Source organism: Acinonyx jubatus, chromosome D3, assembly GCF_027475565.1.
Source record: "Acinonyx jubatus isolate Ajub_Pintada_27869175 chromosome D3, VMU_Ajub_asm_v1.0, whole genome shotgun sequence".
In the NCBI taxonomy this organism is placed as follows: Eukaryota; Metazoa; Chordata; class Mammalia; order Carnivora; family Felidae; genus Acinonyx; species Acinonyx jubatus.
In genome coordinates, this window is record NC_069392.1 from 44,110,061 (window position 1) to 44,127,267 (window position 17,207).

Genomic DNA, 17,207 nt, shown 5'->3' on the forward strand with positions numbered 1-17,207 from the left:
TCTGTCTCTTGCTTCAACAGTGTTTGGAACAGACGGAACAGACCCAGGGATGCCCCTTCTACTGTACAGTGGATCAGAGATTTATTTAACACCAGCAGGTTCAGAGGAGACCGTTTCTCCAAAGATCTGAGCACCAAATGCAAGTGGGAAGGGTAATTTATAGTTGTCAGCTTCCATATCTGTGGGGGTTTTCACCCGCAGCAAACAGGGCAAGAAGAACCCAGAAGAGGGGTCTCCAAGCTAGAGACCAGAGCTTGTTTTAGTCCCATCTGCCATCTTACGGTGTAAAACTTTATTCATTTTCCCAACACTACCAGCCTCTGACCACCCTCCAACCTTTTTTCCAGTCACAACCTTCGGAGCCATCTTCTTGCCCACCCTCTGCCTCCAGGACCAGCCAACACCCGATTTTGAACTTAGCTCCTCATCACCCATCAATCATGAGCTCCCAGATTCATCAGAATTATTCCACCAAGGTAGAGGCTGCCCTCAACTGACTGGTCAATATGTATCTGTGGGCCTCCTACACCTACCTCTCTCTGGGCTTCTATTTTGACAGTGACAATGTGGCTCTGGAGGATGTGGGCCACTTCTTCTGCGAGTTGGCTGAGGAGAAGCCAGAAGGGAGCTGAGCATCTGTTGAAGTTGCAAAACCAGTGCGGGGTCGCGCCCTCTTCCAAGACATGCAGAAGCCGTCCTAAGATGAGTGGGGTAAAACCCTGAATGCCATGGTAGCCTCCCTGCTTCTGGAGAAGAACTTGAACCAGGCCCTTTGGGATCTGCATGCCCTGGGTTCTGCCCATGCAGACCCCCATCTCTGTGACTTCATGGAGAATCGCTTTCTAGATGAGGAGGTGAAACTCATCAAGAAGATGGGTGACCACCTGACTAATCACAGGCTGTCCGGCCCCCAGGCTGGGCTGGGCGAATATGTCTTCGAAAGACTCACCCTCAAGCACGACTAGAAGTCTCTGGAGCCCAGCAGCCTTTGAGAGGGTCCCTCTGGCATTCCCCCAGGTGCCAGGGCTTGTGCTTGAGTCTCTCCTTGTATCCACTAGGCAGCTTTTTAACCACCCTGAGCCCTCTCCCAAGCCGTGGACCAAATGAAAACAATAAAGCTTTTTCGCAGAAAGAAAGAAAGAAAGAAAGAAAGAAAGAAAGAAAGAAAGAAAGAAAGTTGGTATCAATTCAAACTACAGTGTTATAAATGCAAGATTATTAGTTATAATTCCCATGGTAACCACTATGAAGATAACTACAAGTTTATACAGAAGAGGAAATGAAAAAATCACATGATACAGTAGGAGAAAAAGATCAAACACAAATGAAGGCAGTATTAGAGGAACTGAGAAACAACAACAAAAAATTTGATACATAAAAAACACAGAAAAACGGCAGAAATAGTTCTTCCCTATGAGCAATTGCTTTGAATATAAATGGATTAAACTTGCCAATTAAAATACAGATACTGCCAGAATGTATTAAAAGAAAAAATGATCCAACTATATGCCGCCTACAAGAGACTCACTCTAGATTCAAAGACAAAGTTTTCATCTCAAATTGGCAACAAATAGTTGTCATAATTAAGATGGAAAAAAACTGCATAGGCATGTGGAGCAGGAAAAGGGTGGACGTCAGGAATTCAGTGTTGGACACATTAGGTCTGAGATGTCTGTAGACACTCCAGTGAAGATACTGAAGAGGTTGGATATATGAGCCTGAAGTTCAGGGGGAAGATCCAACCTAGAGATAAATATTTATAGTCATCCTCACAGATTTGGTTTTTGGTTTTGGTTTTCATTTTTGTTTGTTTGTTTGTCTTTCTGTTACTGATTTGTTATTTAAAGCTCTTGGAATAATGAGATGTAAAGAAAGAGTCTGTGTTGATAACAGTTCTAAAAACTGAGTTTGGGGTCATTTCAGCATAATCATTTGGAAAAAAAGAGTAGGAATCAGTATAGGAAACAGAACAGCGGTTGATAAAGCAGGGAAATCAGAAAAGCCAAGTGATGAACAAATTTTAAAGAGAAAGCATCTGCTTTGTCAAAAACTATTCTGTCTTTTCTTCCCACGTCTGGTTTGAGACATTCTCTCACCTCATAATTGGTGTTTTCTCCTCAGGGGGTAGTTTATTACTAAATCCAAAGTCTCATCCACAAGAAACAATCATAATGGGTTACCCATGGTTCTGATGCTGCGTGCGTGCATGCGTGCGTGCGTGCGTGCGTGCGTGTGTGTGTGTGTGTGTGTGACATTATAGTCTAACCCTGAAGAGTAGAATGGGAAAATCATGGACTCTAAAGCCAGTCTTGACTCCACCACTTCAATACTAGTTGTGTGGCCTTGGACAAATCACTTAACTTCTCTCTCAGCCCCAGTTTCCTTGTGTGTGCAGTAAGGTTAACAATACTGTAGCTATCTTATAATCTGCTGTTAGAATTAAATGACTTTCTATATGTAATGACACCATAAGAGTTCAAAAATGTTCACTCCCGGCTCCTTTTTAACATAAGGGAATATGCCCATATCTCGATGTTCTTTCAACTGCTGAAATTGAATATCTTCTCCTGCTGACTGGCTTTTCGTTCTCTGGATAATGGCTTTTATAAAGAAAAACTTATTTCAAATGCAGATAGTTAGGAGGTAATGATTTGACTTGTTCTATGAGGAGTCCTTTAGGAAAAGGAAATATTCCTTCAACAAAGTTGCTTTGATACTAAATGGGTGGGAAGTGAGAGGAGAAAATTTTAAGCAGGTCCATTTGAAGCAATGGAGATGAAGATATCTCTTTGAATATAAAGATAATGTAGCTCCTAAATCAAAACTCTTTCCCCAACACCTCTAACCCTTTATTCTTAACTCCCAACCATCATCAAGCCTCTTTCCCTACTACCCCTACTAGCACTTCTCCCCTATAAAACAAAAGATGTTACAATTGCTTTTCCCATTTCAAAATCATGAAGCTTCCACACGGAATTTACTTGCTATTTATGTTATTGTGATTTTTTAATTGGATTAAGCCATATTTTTGGGGGGGTAGGGTGCAGCATGGTGGGGGTGAGAGGAAGGAGAAAGGAACTGTAGAACAGAGAGGTATGAAATGAAACCATCTGAAAACCAGAACCCTCCAAGAAAGTGAAGGTGGTTAACTCTTTAAGGCAATCTCCTCAACCTCTTTCCCTTGATTTCTTCAGGATGCCTCCTTGTTTACACCATTTGGATTGAGTAATCAAGAAGAAGGAGTGTAGAAGAAGGTGCATTAAAAAAGTTTTACGATATGCTATCAAATCACAGAAAGGGCAAGAGAGCCTTAGTCGTGTCACAAAAGGTAAATAAGCTTCAAAAACTACATGTAGTCTATAGCCGTACCTACTACAGTTGGAGAACTCAAAACTAATAGTATTTATCAGCTTGCATGCAGGATATCACCTGCATATCCCAACTGCTAACTGAAACACGTAGTTTCTGTTTTGATCCTAATAACACATAGCATTTTATTCATTTAGACTCAGAGGACTCCTGCAGCCCTGAACAGGATTCACTGAAGTAATCTCTCCTGTCTCTGCCTTATCTCCATTATAAATCCAAGGTGTCTTTGGAGATGGATGGGTACCAAGTTATCTAACTTAGGCTGGCCATACAGGCATCTGGGGAATTTCTCCTGGTAATACATTAAGAACAAAGAAGTCCCAAAATACAGAGGACATATGCAGTTATGCTTCACCATTCTTAGTTTTTCTACCTAACATTTATCACTATTCCCAAAATACCAAAGGAGAAACAAAAGAGTTACCAACAGAAAGAAGGAACTTGGAAAGAAATTAGAAAAATTATGATTTATCAAGATAACAAGGGAAAAGCACATACTCTAGCAGTATAAGAAAGTTACCTCATAGGATTCATACTGCAGACACCTAACATGAGCTGGAGGAACAGCCTGGATCGCCATATGTCAAGTAACATCATTATTACCAATCTCTCTGGTAATTATCAAACTTTTTGTTACGGTGTCTGGACTCTAATAACACCACTGAGGTGAACAAAGAGAGAAAGAAAACATGGGGAAGAGGGAAAAACAGGGCAAATACCTACTTCAAAGATAAAACCACCTGAATGATACAGGAGTCTTGAAAGACTGTCTAAAGGAATCAAACTGCATTACAGGCCAGGAGCAGGGCTTTGTTTCTGACAGTCTCCACACGGTCCAAAATTCCACAGTGATATAGTGTGATCATCTGGATGAGCTGAAACATTCAGCTGTACCATGGCAAAAGGACACCCACACTCATCAGGTCCAAAAGCCACTATGGAACCAAAGAGAATGGAAGTTTGGGGTCTAAATTATCTAATCTGGGTTAGATTTGTTACTCCACTTTACTATGATATAAACTGTTTAGATACGTTTATTTAGTTTGCCTTCTTTAAAATTAAAAATGAAGAGTGGTCATGTAAGTGATGTTAAAATATCTCAGAAGGACCTCCTTAGCCTAGATCCTGTCAGTTGTTTTCAACTGTAAAACACAAATATGTTTAACCAGTGAAGAAAAAAATCATTAGCAACTGGGTTGCCATGTGTCAGTCATGAAAATGCTCCTCTCAGACCTTTTGGTGTGAGAGCATAATTGACTGACAGCCTCAGATCCTGTCCCTCTGGATCCACCACTGCATTTGCCCTAAGGCCACACTTCCAATGGACTGCTCCCAGCCAATGACAGCACAGCAGAGGCACTAAGGCAGGCCCATTCTGGCAATCCACAGGACTCTTTGGTGACTGTGATTTCAGGATTCCCCATCAATCTGGCCAAATGTTTCTTGGCACTATACTGCAGTCTGAGACACTTCCTACACAATCCTCTATCTTTCCCTCTCTTCTACATGATCTGAAGACCTTTCCCCATCTTCTCCTGCTGAACTAATATGCCCTGAAGGCCTGAAGGACTATAGGAAAAAAGATCTGCATTTCAACTATCTATCAGAATGTTTTAAAACTTTACAAGGGCACAGAGACTTACTTATTTCTTTATTTTTATTGCAGTGTAGGTAATCTGTTAAGCAAAGCAGAGTCTGAAGATGACTAAGAAAATAAACCTGGAACAAAAATGCTTTGCATCTTAAAATTTGCATAAAACATAACCAGAGCACAAAGGGGTAGATGCAGCCTCAGTGCCCAGGTAAACATGCACTGTGCCTTTGGTGCCGATCCCACAAATGGGATCTGCCCAAAGCTGGTCTTACGTGTGTTCCTAACTTGTCTGAAAATGTTTAGAGATTGTCATTCCTGGATCAGCACTTTTAGTTTGGGTTTTGGTGCCAAAAACACCTTTAATTCTGTGGTTTCCATTCATCTGCTATTGGCTTGACTATTGATTCATGCAACCTCACCCAAAGAATAATAAATGGTTTGCCAGTTCTAGTGGAGTAAACCTAGATTAGAAGCCGTAGTTTGGTGGACGCTGCTCAGACAAGTCAGGTTCTGCCAGGTTGGTGGTTGACTTAACCTAAAATAAAGTGCAAGGATCTACTCGCTTTCCAGATATGTCCAGGATTCTAGGAGTGGTCCAAAGTTGATTTGGATCCATGAAAGGTGTGGTTCTTCTGGGATTCACCTGGAACACAGGGATCCTAGAGATATTCTTATTCCTTGTGACTAATGAACAAACCATTTAATGCCTCTGTACTTTCATTTCCTAATGGATATAAATAATCCCTCTTTGAGATGGGCTGTGATGCTTTACATATTTGTATAAAATGGCTTGAACTGCTTTATTAGGAAAAGGGAAAGAAGTTCTCATATGCACCATTTTTAATATCAGGGCAAAGAATTTGATCAAACCTTCAGGCTTAGTTCACTAGACTTTCTCAACTTAATTGATCTTATGTATGCTGAAGTCTCTTGAATGAACATTTTATTGGCACATTTTATTTTTCAAGGGTGACTAGTATATCTAGCACTATGATGGATATTAAATAAATGCACATCAACGTGCAGGAAGCAATATGGCAAAATGAAGAAGTCATTGACTGAGAATCCTGAGACCACAGTTCAAGTTCCACCTGTACTGCTAATGCACTATAGAATCTTCCATGAATCACTGGGCTTTAATTTTCTCTTTTGATGTCAATCACCTCTTAAATAACATGCATGTCTTTATAAATAAAAAACCTATCACAATTTGTGAAGTTGTTGCTCATATGAGTTACTATAAGGAGAAGCTACTTTTCTGAAAAGAAGAAATATAGAGATACGTAAAAGTAAATACTTTCATATTTTATTTTTCTCAAAATCTGTACCGCTTTTTAAAAAACATTGTAGTATAATTCAAAGAGTGCTAAACCTGTGTTCTAAAAATGGATTTGCAGGGCACCTGGGTGGCTCAGTGAGTTATGCATCTGACTCTTGGTTTTAGCTCAAATAATATCTCACAGTTTCATGGGTTCAAGTCCTGTGTTGGGCTCTACACTGACAGTGCAGAGCCTGCTTGGGATTCTCTGTCTCCCTCTCTTTCTGCCCCTCCCCAATTGTGCTGTCTCTGTTTCTCTCAAAACAAATGAATAAACTTTTTAAAAATATTTAAAAAAATAAAAATGAATTTGCTACTAACTGGTTTGGGGGATGTGGGCAGCTTATTTCACATTTGTATGATTCAGTTCTCTTTATCTGTAAAATCAGGGTGTTAGGTTAGATTAATTCTAAAGACCCTTCTTACTCAATCTAAAGCCTATTCTAGTCCCAATAGTCTATAGTTCTTCCAGGTGACATTTTTAAATGTCTGCTTTTTTTTTTTTTTGTCCTGATTACAGTGGTAATCCTGTTCTTTTAAGTGTTCAAAGACTACTGAGATATATCAAGTAAAAACTTAAGAGTCAAGGCTCCTGGGTGGCTCAGTTCATTGAGCATCTAACTCTTAATTCAGCTCAGGTCATGATCCCAGGGTTGTGAGTTCAAGCCCCAAATCAGGTTCTACACTGAGTGTGGAGCCTGCTTGGGATTCTCTCTCTCTCTTCCTCTGTCCCTCTCCCCTACTCGTGATCTCTTTCTCTAAAATTAAGAACAAAAACAAAACAAAAAAAACCTTGAGTCCATCATGATGTTATTCTTTAGAGATTAGTGCTACCAGCTTACTATACAATTTTTCAAAATTAAAAACAAATTTTTTAATGTTTATTTACTTTTGAGAGAGAGACAGAGCATGAGCAGGGGAGGGACAGGTAGAGAGGGAGACACAGAATCTGAAGCAGGCTCCAGGCTCTAAGCTGTCAGCACAGAGCCCAACGTGGGGCTTGAACTCATGAACCATAAGAATATGACCTAAGCCAAAGTCAGACGCTTAACCGACTGAGCCACACAAACACCCCCTAATTTTTCAAATTTTTGACTGATATACTTAGATAGATGTATTATTAGTATAATTACTATTTTACAAAATGAAAGCATGTCATACATGCTTTTATGATATTTACCTTTTCATTTAATAATATATAATGAACACCTTTCAGTTGGATATGTGTAGCTTTATCTCATTCCTTTTCATAATTCTTTTCCACTGAATCAATATATCCAATTTATTTATCTCCTATTGATGAACATTTAAATTGTTTTAAAATTTTTATACTGAGCACCCTGGACCACCTATAGGCATCTTTGTTCATCTATTTTTGTACAACTGTGACAGTATTTCATTAAGGTAAATTCCCAAAAATGAAATTTCTGGATGAAATGGTACAATTTCATATGTAGAGCCAAACTGCTCTCCTATAAAGTGTTAACAATTATATTCCTACAATGTATGAGATAAGAACACTAAGTGGTTCTAAGCATGCTAACTCAGGTGTACCATGTGCCAAGGAATGGGGAGGAATATTATCTATTTTCGGTCTTGCCTTAAAATAAATCTAAGCTAGTGCTGACATAAAGGATATACCCTTAATTCAGACCTGGTGGATCTGCTGTCAGACGTTTCACATGTGGTCCCAGAAAGCAGAACTCATGCCAATGTATAGAAATTATCGTCAGATAAATTCTGACTCCATAGGACAAAACTTTCTAGCATCAGAATTTTCCCCTTAAAAAAAAATGCAGTCCTTCTTAACTAGTGAGTACCAAGTCACTGTATTATAGATGGTGTTCAATTGAAGGCTGGACCGTTGTCAAGTAAGTAATCAGATCTGATGACCTCTAACATTTCCTTCAGATTCTAAGGCTCAAGGATACCTAGATTTGAAGGATAGGAATGAGGGTTAAAATCTCCCACAGACACTTGCCTATCTAGACTGTCTCAGAATAGCAATTTTTATGTCTTCTCTAGCCCTCATATTTGAATATTTCATTGGGTTAATTTTTGCAATTTTAGGTAACTACCTTTTTCAGAGCTCAAGGTTAATATTTCTATTTCCATTTATTCAACAAGTATTTGTTAAGCCCCTAAAATGTGCCAGGCAGAGTACTAGCTGAGGATCCAAGAGTGAACAAAACAGACAATTCCAGCCCTCATGGAATTTATGGATTATGCACATAAACATTTGCTACATTTGCAGGCAGCCATAAAACATTTATTTTAAACGACTATAAAATTAATCAGATAGGCTATCCAGGAAATGTGAATATGCTCATTAAGAGAATCAGAGGGGTGCCTGGGTAGCTCAGTTAGTTAAGCATCCAACTTCAGCTCAGGTCACGATCTCGCAGTCTATGAGTTTGAGTCCTGAGTTGGGCTCTGTGCTGATAGCTCAGAGCCTGGAGCCTGCTTCAGATTCTGTGTCTCCCTCTCTCTCTGCCCCTCCCCTTCTCGAACTCTCTCTGTCTCTGTCTCTCTCTCTCTCTCTCTCTCAAAAGTAAACATTAAAAAAAAAAAAGAAAAGAAAATCAGAAACATGTGACTAATATTTTTAAACCATTACTCACCGTTGATTCTTTTCAGTAGACATAAAGAAAAACAGAAAGCAGAAATAATTACCTGAACTTCTGAGGTAAAGGGACGAGCCAAAGTAATTATCTAATCCAAAAGAAAAACAAACAAAAACACATTTACTCTGATTGTCTAGGAAATTGCATCTGTGTTCGCTTTTCACCTTTGGGTCTTAAAAGGGCCCAAATTCTAAGATTAGAAACCTCTGAATACTCTAAGAACTTGATGACATCTCTGGCCCCAAGCCTAACTAATGTTAAATTTCATCTGTTGGAAAGGCTCAGAAACAAGAGAAAATAAGGAGAGAAAGATCTACAGGATGGCTTGGGTTGAACTGTGTATGTTTATGAAGAAAAGTGCCAAGTAGACCACATGTGTCAAGGGGAAAAACACCATAAAGAGATATCCCAAAGAAACTTCTGTGCCAAAACTCTTGGGTAAAAATATCATTATCTCAGGGTACATTCCTCTCCTGTCATGCATGCATGAGCAAAATGCTTCCTGTCGAAAGCTCATTCCAAAAATGAAATGTAGTCCCATGGCAAGCCTAGCTTCCCGTTAAGGCAGGACAGAGTAAACAAAATAATCCTCACTTTCAATTACATTGCTTTATTCTAGGCAGGATCTAGAATGTTCAGGGAATAGGAATCATTTGAGAAATTCTGACCCTCTGAAATATAGCCACCCCAGTTAAACTTAGCCAAAGGTTTTTTAATGTGATTTTCAAAAAACTCAGGAAGGAAATTTTTATACCTCAGGAGCTTAAATAAAAAATCTATCAACTATTTCTTTATAAGGTTCCCAACCTGCCATCAGTGAAAAACATTACCTTACATCCTATGATCCAAATGTGGCCCTGATCATGTGTAACTAACAGGTAAAGCCACAGGAGCAGATATGGTTTCTCTCCTACAACTTGAAGGTTAACCCATTTGATGTTTCATTTTCACTCCAGATATTCCTTTCTTTTTTTTATCATGCTCAGAATACAGAATTCTGTATCCTGATATATAATGTACATTTTGACCTTTATTAGGTTGCAACAAGTTAAATGGCCAACCTTAGACCATTTCGACCTATTAAAACAGCAATTTCACATGGGTTCAACTCAAGCAAGGTCTCATCTTTCCAGACTTCAATATTTTCATCTATAACTTGAGGCCATTTAATAAGATGAGTTCAAAGATCTTAGGTCTAATATTCTATGATTCTAAGAGTTGCAGTGTCAAGTTCATATATAGATACACAGGGGAACATAAGCATTGGTGCCATTTGCTATTGCTACAGAAGGAAGAAAAATAATTCACTAAACAAGTATTTACGGAACACCTACTTTGGGCAAGGCTCTATTAAGTAGGTATTCTTATGATATACAAATGCTGGAGCTTGTTAGGCTATTATGAAGAGAAAATTCTAAAATATTTGGGGGGGGTAATTTTTTGAGCTTTAAACCAAATTTAACTTTGTGTATGTCAAATGCTTAGTCATACTTACAGATTGTAAGAAGAATGCTTAATAATTACACTCATGATTTTCTCCCAACACCCTCTAGAGCCCTGGACTGAGTCTATGAATGAGAAGGAACAAGCTGCACCACAAGAGTTTCACAACTTCTTTTGGGCAATCACTTCATTATAAAGGGTAATTTATGAAGTTATAAATGTGCCAGATTCTCTAGAGTAGGTGCTCACTCTTATGAATAAGCAATAAACCACTAAAAATACAATAACTCTTTTAGGCAATCAATCATTCATTCCACAAACATTGCCTGGCTGTTTATTATGTCAGGCACTGGGCTAAGATTTGAGATACAGAAACAGTCCGTCTCTTCAAGGAGCTCACTTCTATTGGACAAAATAGATAAATACTTGCACTACCTTGAGACAAGCATGTGCAAAGTACTATAATGATATAACACAGCAGGAGAGGAGCATTAGGGCACTCAATTCACAGAGGTGAGATCTAAATTAAAATTTGAAGATAGAAGGTGTTCACCATGTGGTGGACATGAGGAGAGTGGGGTAGGCAATTGTGCAAAATTGTGCAAAATATGCAGGATGTGCAAAATATGAAGACCTGAGAAAATATCCTATGTTCAGAAAAAGGTAGGAACATCTAAAGGGTATACAGTGTGAGGCAAACATGTTAAAGGAAATAAGACTGGTAAGGTAGATTGGAGCTAGATTTTTAAGTCCTAAAGGCCAGCTAAAGAATATGAACTGTTTTTGCATGTAACACAAAACTGCTGAGGGGCCTTTGAACAGGAAAGTAGTATAATCAAATTAGAAAATGTTGAAAGATTATCAAATGACAGTGTGGACGATAGTTTGAGTAAGTTGGAGTCGTCAAGATCAGCTAAAAAGCCATTTTAACAGTATTGAAAAGAGATGAGGAAAGACTAAATTGAACAGAGTAAAACACTCTAAACGACCACTGACTAGCACCCAGAAACTTAAAATCCTTCATGTGTACCAGTCAATCCTGAGTTCCATGTATTCACAAATCAATCAATTAAAAACTGTGTAATGCCCAAACAACTCTTACAACTGACTTTTTTCCCCCAAGAAATTGGCCAGGTTCCATAGCACAGCACAGGAATAATTACCTGTTCATTGATTGCCACAAAATCATTTACGCTGGGGAGACAAAAAGCTCATGGAAGGGTTTTTAAGATGAAGTAGATACCCCAAAAATTCTAATATCACATTTAAGTCCTCCTGCTTGAATATCACATTAACTCAATATGTTAACTCTTAATTTTCCATGTAGAAAAGAAACTGAAAGGATAATCTTACAATAGGAAAACAAAATTCAGAGCTTATTTGGAATCCTTGAGGTAACTCTCTGCAGCAACAATGCCATCTTCCTATATTTTTGCTTAGATTAATTTTAGGATTTATTTTCCTTATTTGGAACACAACTGTAAGCGGTAGGTCACAAACAAGCTAGGGTATAGAAGGCTTGGGAGCTAGCATTTGCTACAGATATCTAAAAATACATAATACACATGACAAAAATAAAATCTGATTCTCAATTTCTAGATATCAAATAACTAGCTGGTGGCATTCTCATTCTAGTTATTAGACAACTATTTAGGATGGAAGGACTGAGGTGGTCAAATGAAAGAGTGAATTACTGCACCCTCACCAACTATGAGTCAAAGGAACATGTTTCTGATGGCCCAATGTAAGCCTGAACAAGAGAGAGTCACCCCTGGGGGACATAGAATTATTCAGGTTATCTATTTTAACTTGATATATTTCAGGAGTTGGAGGTAAGATGGAAGAGGAATAGGGCAACCCTAAGCTTGCCTCCTCCCTCGAACACAGCTAGATAAATATCAAAACATTCTGAATACCCAAGAAATCAATTTGATATGTTTCAATAGTTTGCGGTTTTTGAGGTATGGGTTCATTTCATCTAAGTTGACAAGTTTACATGAGTAGAGTTGTTCATAGCTCTCCATTATTATCCTTTTAATGTATGCAGGGTTCTTTAAGGATACCCCTTTTTTCATTCCTAACATTAGTATCTTATGTCTTTTCTTTGTCCTGATTATAGTTGTATTCATTCTACTGATCTTTAAAAAAAAAAAAAAAAGCCTTCAGTTTCATTGGTTTTCTCTCTTTTCTGTTTATTTCATTGATTTCTTTTCTAAATTTTATTAAGTCCTTCCTTATGCTAACTTAGGGTTTATTTTGCTAGTTTATTTGGTCTTCTGGTTTCTCAAGGTGGAAGCTTAGATTATTGATATGAGTTATTGATCTTTGTTGATTTCTACTGTGGTCAGAGAATAGACTTCGTAGGATTTCAATTATTTTACATTTATTCAGGCTTGTCTTATGAACCTGGATATGGTCTATTTGGTGAATGTTCCTTATTCATTTGAAAAGAATATGTATTTGAGTGCCTGGGTGGCCCATTGGTTAAGCGTCCAATTCTTGGTTTCCGCTCAGGTCATGATCTCATTGTTGGTGAGTTCAAGCCCCGTATCAGGCTCTGCACTGACACTGTGAAGCCTGCCTGGGATTCTTCTCTCTCCTCCTCTCTCTCTGTCCCTCCCCTACTTGTGCTCTTTCTCTCTCTCTTTCTCAAAAATAAACAAACAAACAAACAAACAAACTTGGAAAGAAAGAAAGAAAGAAAGAAAGAAAGAAAGAAAGAAAGAAAGAAAGAAAGAAAGAAAGTGAGCGAAGGAAGGAAAAGAAAAGAAAAAAGAAAAGAATATGTACTCTAGGGTTATTGGATTAAGATACTCTATAAATGTCAGTTCATTGAGTCATTCAGTTCTTCTATAGTTTTATGATTTTCTGTTAGTTTTATTATTGAAAGAAAAGCATTGAAGTTTCCAATACAATTGTCAATTTATCTACTTCTTTCAATATTGCCTATGTTTTGCGAAATGTATCTTGAAAGTCTGTTGTTAGGTACAAACATATTTAGGATTTTTATGTCTTCTCAGTGAACTGACTCTTATCACTACATAATGTCTCACTTTATCCCTGGTAATTTTCTTACCCCTGAAATCTACTTTGTGTGATCTTATGATAAACTTCTCCAGCTGTCTTTTGACTAGTGTTTGTATGATATGCTTTTTTCCATTCCTTTACATTTAACCTTCCTGTATCATCATATTTGAAGTAAGTTTCTTGTAGATAGCAGATACTTGGGTGATGCCTTTTTACCCATTCTGATTATCTTTTAATTGGTGCACTTAGATGTCTACATTTACATTAAATATAATTATTGACATGTTTAGATTTAGGCCTACTATTTTGTTACTCTCTCTTTTTTATGTTTTTTCCTTCCTCTGTTATCCTTTTCCTTCCTCCTTTCGGGTTATTTGAGTATTTTTTAGGAGTTTATTTTAATTTATCCAATATGGGGTTTTTTTTTTGTTTTTTTACTTTCTCTTTGTATAGTGTATGTGGTGGTTGCTGTAGGTATTACAGTACACATACTAAAGTTATTCTCAGCCTAATTAGAAGCAATTTTTTTGCCACTTCAAATGCAGTGTAGAACTTTTTCCACAATATAGATCCTTTTACCCTCCCAACTTCATGTTGTAATTGTCTTGTGTATTACATCTACATATATTGAAACCCCCACCAGACAATGTTACAGCTTTTACTTTCAACTATCAAATATATTTTAAATAACTGAAATGGAGAAAAGTTGTCTATTATATTTACCCAGATATTTGCCATTTATACTGCTATTCCTCATTCCCTCTGGGAATGCTCCAAACATCCCTCTGGTATCATTTCCTTTCTGTGTTAAGAATTTTGATTTATAACTCTTTTAAAATAGGTCTGTGGGTGATACATTCTACTAGTTTTCCTCATCTGAGACCATTTTTATTTAACCTTCATATCCTGAAGGACATTTTAACTGGATATTGAATGCTAGAAGACAATTCTTTTCTTTCAGCACTTTAAAAATGCACCATTTTCTTCTTGCCTGTACAAGAAGAAGTTTTCTTCTGGTAAGAAAACTGTAGTTATTTGAATAATACATTATTTTTATCTTGCTTCTTTCAAAATATTTGGTCCTTAGTTTTTAGTAGTTTAACTGTGATGTATCTAAGCCTAGATTTCTTTGGGTTTGTCCTGGTTAGTATTCACAGAATTTTTTGAATCTGTAGGTTTGACAACATGGATGAACCTTGAGGACAATATGCTAAATGAAATAAGCCAGTCACAGAAATACAAATACTTCATGATTCTGCTTATCTTAATTCAGAGTCAAATTCTTAGACTCAAAGAATGGAATGGCAGTTTCTAGGTACTGGGCACAGGGAAAATGGGGAGTTACTGATCAAATCAACAGGCATAATGCATCTGTTAAGCAAGATAAATAAGCTCTAGAGACATGCTGTATATCACTGTACCTATAGTCAACAATAATGTCTTTTTTGTATACTTTAAAACTTTCTTAAGTCTGTAGATCTTCTGTTGTGTTCTTACCACAGCAAAACATTAAGAATAAAAAAGGAATGTATGCTCTTACTTCTTTGAGCATATTTTGCCAGATAATTCCAACAGCTGTGACATATTAGCATCTATCAATTCTTATGTCAGTTGAGATTTTCCTGGTGTTCGGTTCTGTTCTATGTGTGTGTCACCCAATGACCATTCTGAGACTTGGGCTGAACTTAATTCAGTTCTCAGTCTTTGGTATGCTGTTTAGGATAAGATCCATGCATGAGAGCTCAAGAATGAGCCCCAGAGTTCAAAGACAACTTTCAAGGTTTTATTCTCAGGCTCCCACTTTCTTTATAATCCCCCTGGTATTCCTGGTGTCCTATGGCTCCCTTTTCAATGATCTGGTCAGGAAGCCGGACTTCTCTACACACTTCCCAAGACTGATCCCTCTGTGGGGCCAAGCAGCAGGATAATAGAAAGAGAGAAAAGAAAGCAGCAGAGATTTGCTTCACCCTTTTGGAACTACAACACCTACAATCAGAGACAAATGTTCCTCTCCCTCAGTTGTAGGTGCTGAGGGCTCCAGCTACTGCTCTTCCTGCTGCCACTGCCACTACCACAGTACGACTGCCTAGGGACTGGAGCACAAGAGAATGGAAAAGAGATTCAAAAGAGGAGAAGAAGGAGAAAAAGGAGCAGGATTTCCCCCCTTTTTTGAGTGTTAACTGATCCCTTTTCTTTTCCTTAAGCCAGAACTAGAGGTTTTCTCTTGGAACTCACTCTGTCCATGTGTATGCCTGCTTCTTGATTTGGAGCTACCTCACGTTCAAGCTAGAGGTTACCAGAGGATAAGAAATAGTAATCTCATCCTACTTGGTGGTGTTTTGAATTCTTTTCTTCTACCATCTGCCTACTAGTATTTACTTTTCAGAATCCTCAAATTCATTCTGTCCAGGTTTTATAGCTTCAGTGGGAGAAACGAGGTGGAATATGCTTGTTCCACCTTACCTGTATCCATAAACTTAGCAGGCATTTGCAAATATTGTGCCTGCACCTTCAAAAGATTAAAATTGCAGTATTGCTCCCATTAAGCTGATGTTTGTTTTTTTTCCATTTGCTTAACTATAAGTAACCTACTTCAACCACATGTTATCAATTGACCCACAAGAGGTACTGTTTATTTTCAGAAATCAGAAGCATTCTTACAGATAATTTCCAAAAATACTTAGTCATGTGCTTTCTACTTTGCTGTTTTCTATTTTACTAGGCTGAAAGACTATAAAACATTCAACTATACAAAGACAAAATTTGTATTTAAGAGAAGAAATAAGAGTATTGTGTTGCTTGACAGCAATTTGAATCCCTGCATGGCTGGACCATTTGATTATGCTATTTAAAGCAACAAACAACAGCAGACAGAGTCCCAACACACCAAGACTAGCCAACTGAAAGGCCACTGACACAAATAAAGAACTATTTTTAAAAGACATCTGTACCACTATCTAGTATTTGAATCACTCCATAATTCTGAATCATTTAAAGATATTTTTCTATTTGTGTACCTAGTTTTGCAGTTTACTTACATTTATTAAGTCTTAAGATCACCATAGTCTTTCATAAAATAAACATTTCATGAAAGAAATATAGGCAGGAGCTCCTTCTCCCAAAAGGCATATGTCTTGTATCCCCAAATAGAATGCTAACTCTTTGAGAGCAGAAATAATATCTTTGTTAATATATGCTATAGAGCTAAGTATAATGTCAGAAAAATGGAGTTGTCGAGGATAAAAAAGACTATGCATAAGCCTAGACATTAAAGAAAACACATAAAGACAAACAATGCAGAAAGAGCTGATAGGATTAAATTTCATATATCTCAAGTCACATGTGGAATTGTCTAAAAGTGGGGAGGAGAAGTTGAATGAAAATTACCTGTCTTAGGGATATATGGTAGGAAAAGAAGAGTGGCTGCAAATGAAAATAACTGGATTTTTAGGTAATAAAGAAAATGAAATGTATGATTGTCTTATCATATTAACTTGATGATAATAGTTTACTAAAACCTCTGTTCATAGACTTTTAGAAGTTAGAAATAAAGCATATTCTGACCATGTAAAGCATTCCTTAGCCAATAAAACTTTAATGGATAGCACAGATTTAAAATGAATCTGTACAAACTTTCCTCAATGATCCCTCTCATTTCACATGTGAAAGGCAAATATAATTAAAAATATAATTTAAAATTTAAAAACCAAATATATACTGTTTATCCCAATAGATATTTATAGAAATATAATTTTTTTAATGCTAAAAGGGATAGGATGGATTTCCACCAGTCATCTAAATTGAAGGTAGGAAAGTAATCACAGCAAGAATG

At 37.4% G+C, this 17,207-nt stretch overlaps 1 pseudogene; it reads left to right on the plus strand.

Moving 5' to 3' along the window:
• Nucleotides 1-315: 315 nt before the first annotated feature.
• Nucleotides 316-1,123, plus strand: LOC106981858 (ferritin light chain-like; annotated as a pseudogene).
• The last annotated feature ends 16,084 nt before the right edge of the window (nt 1,124-17,207 follow it).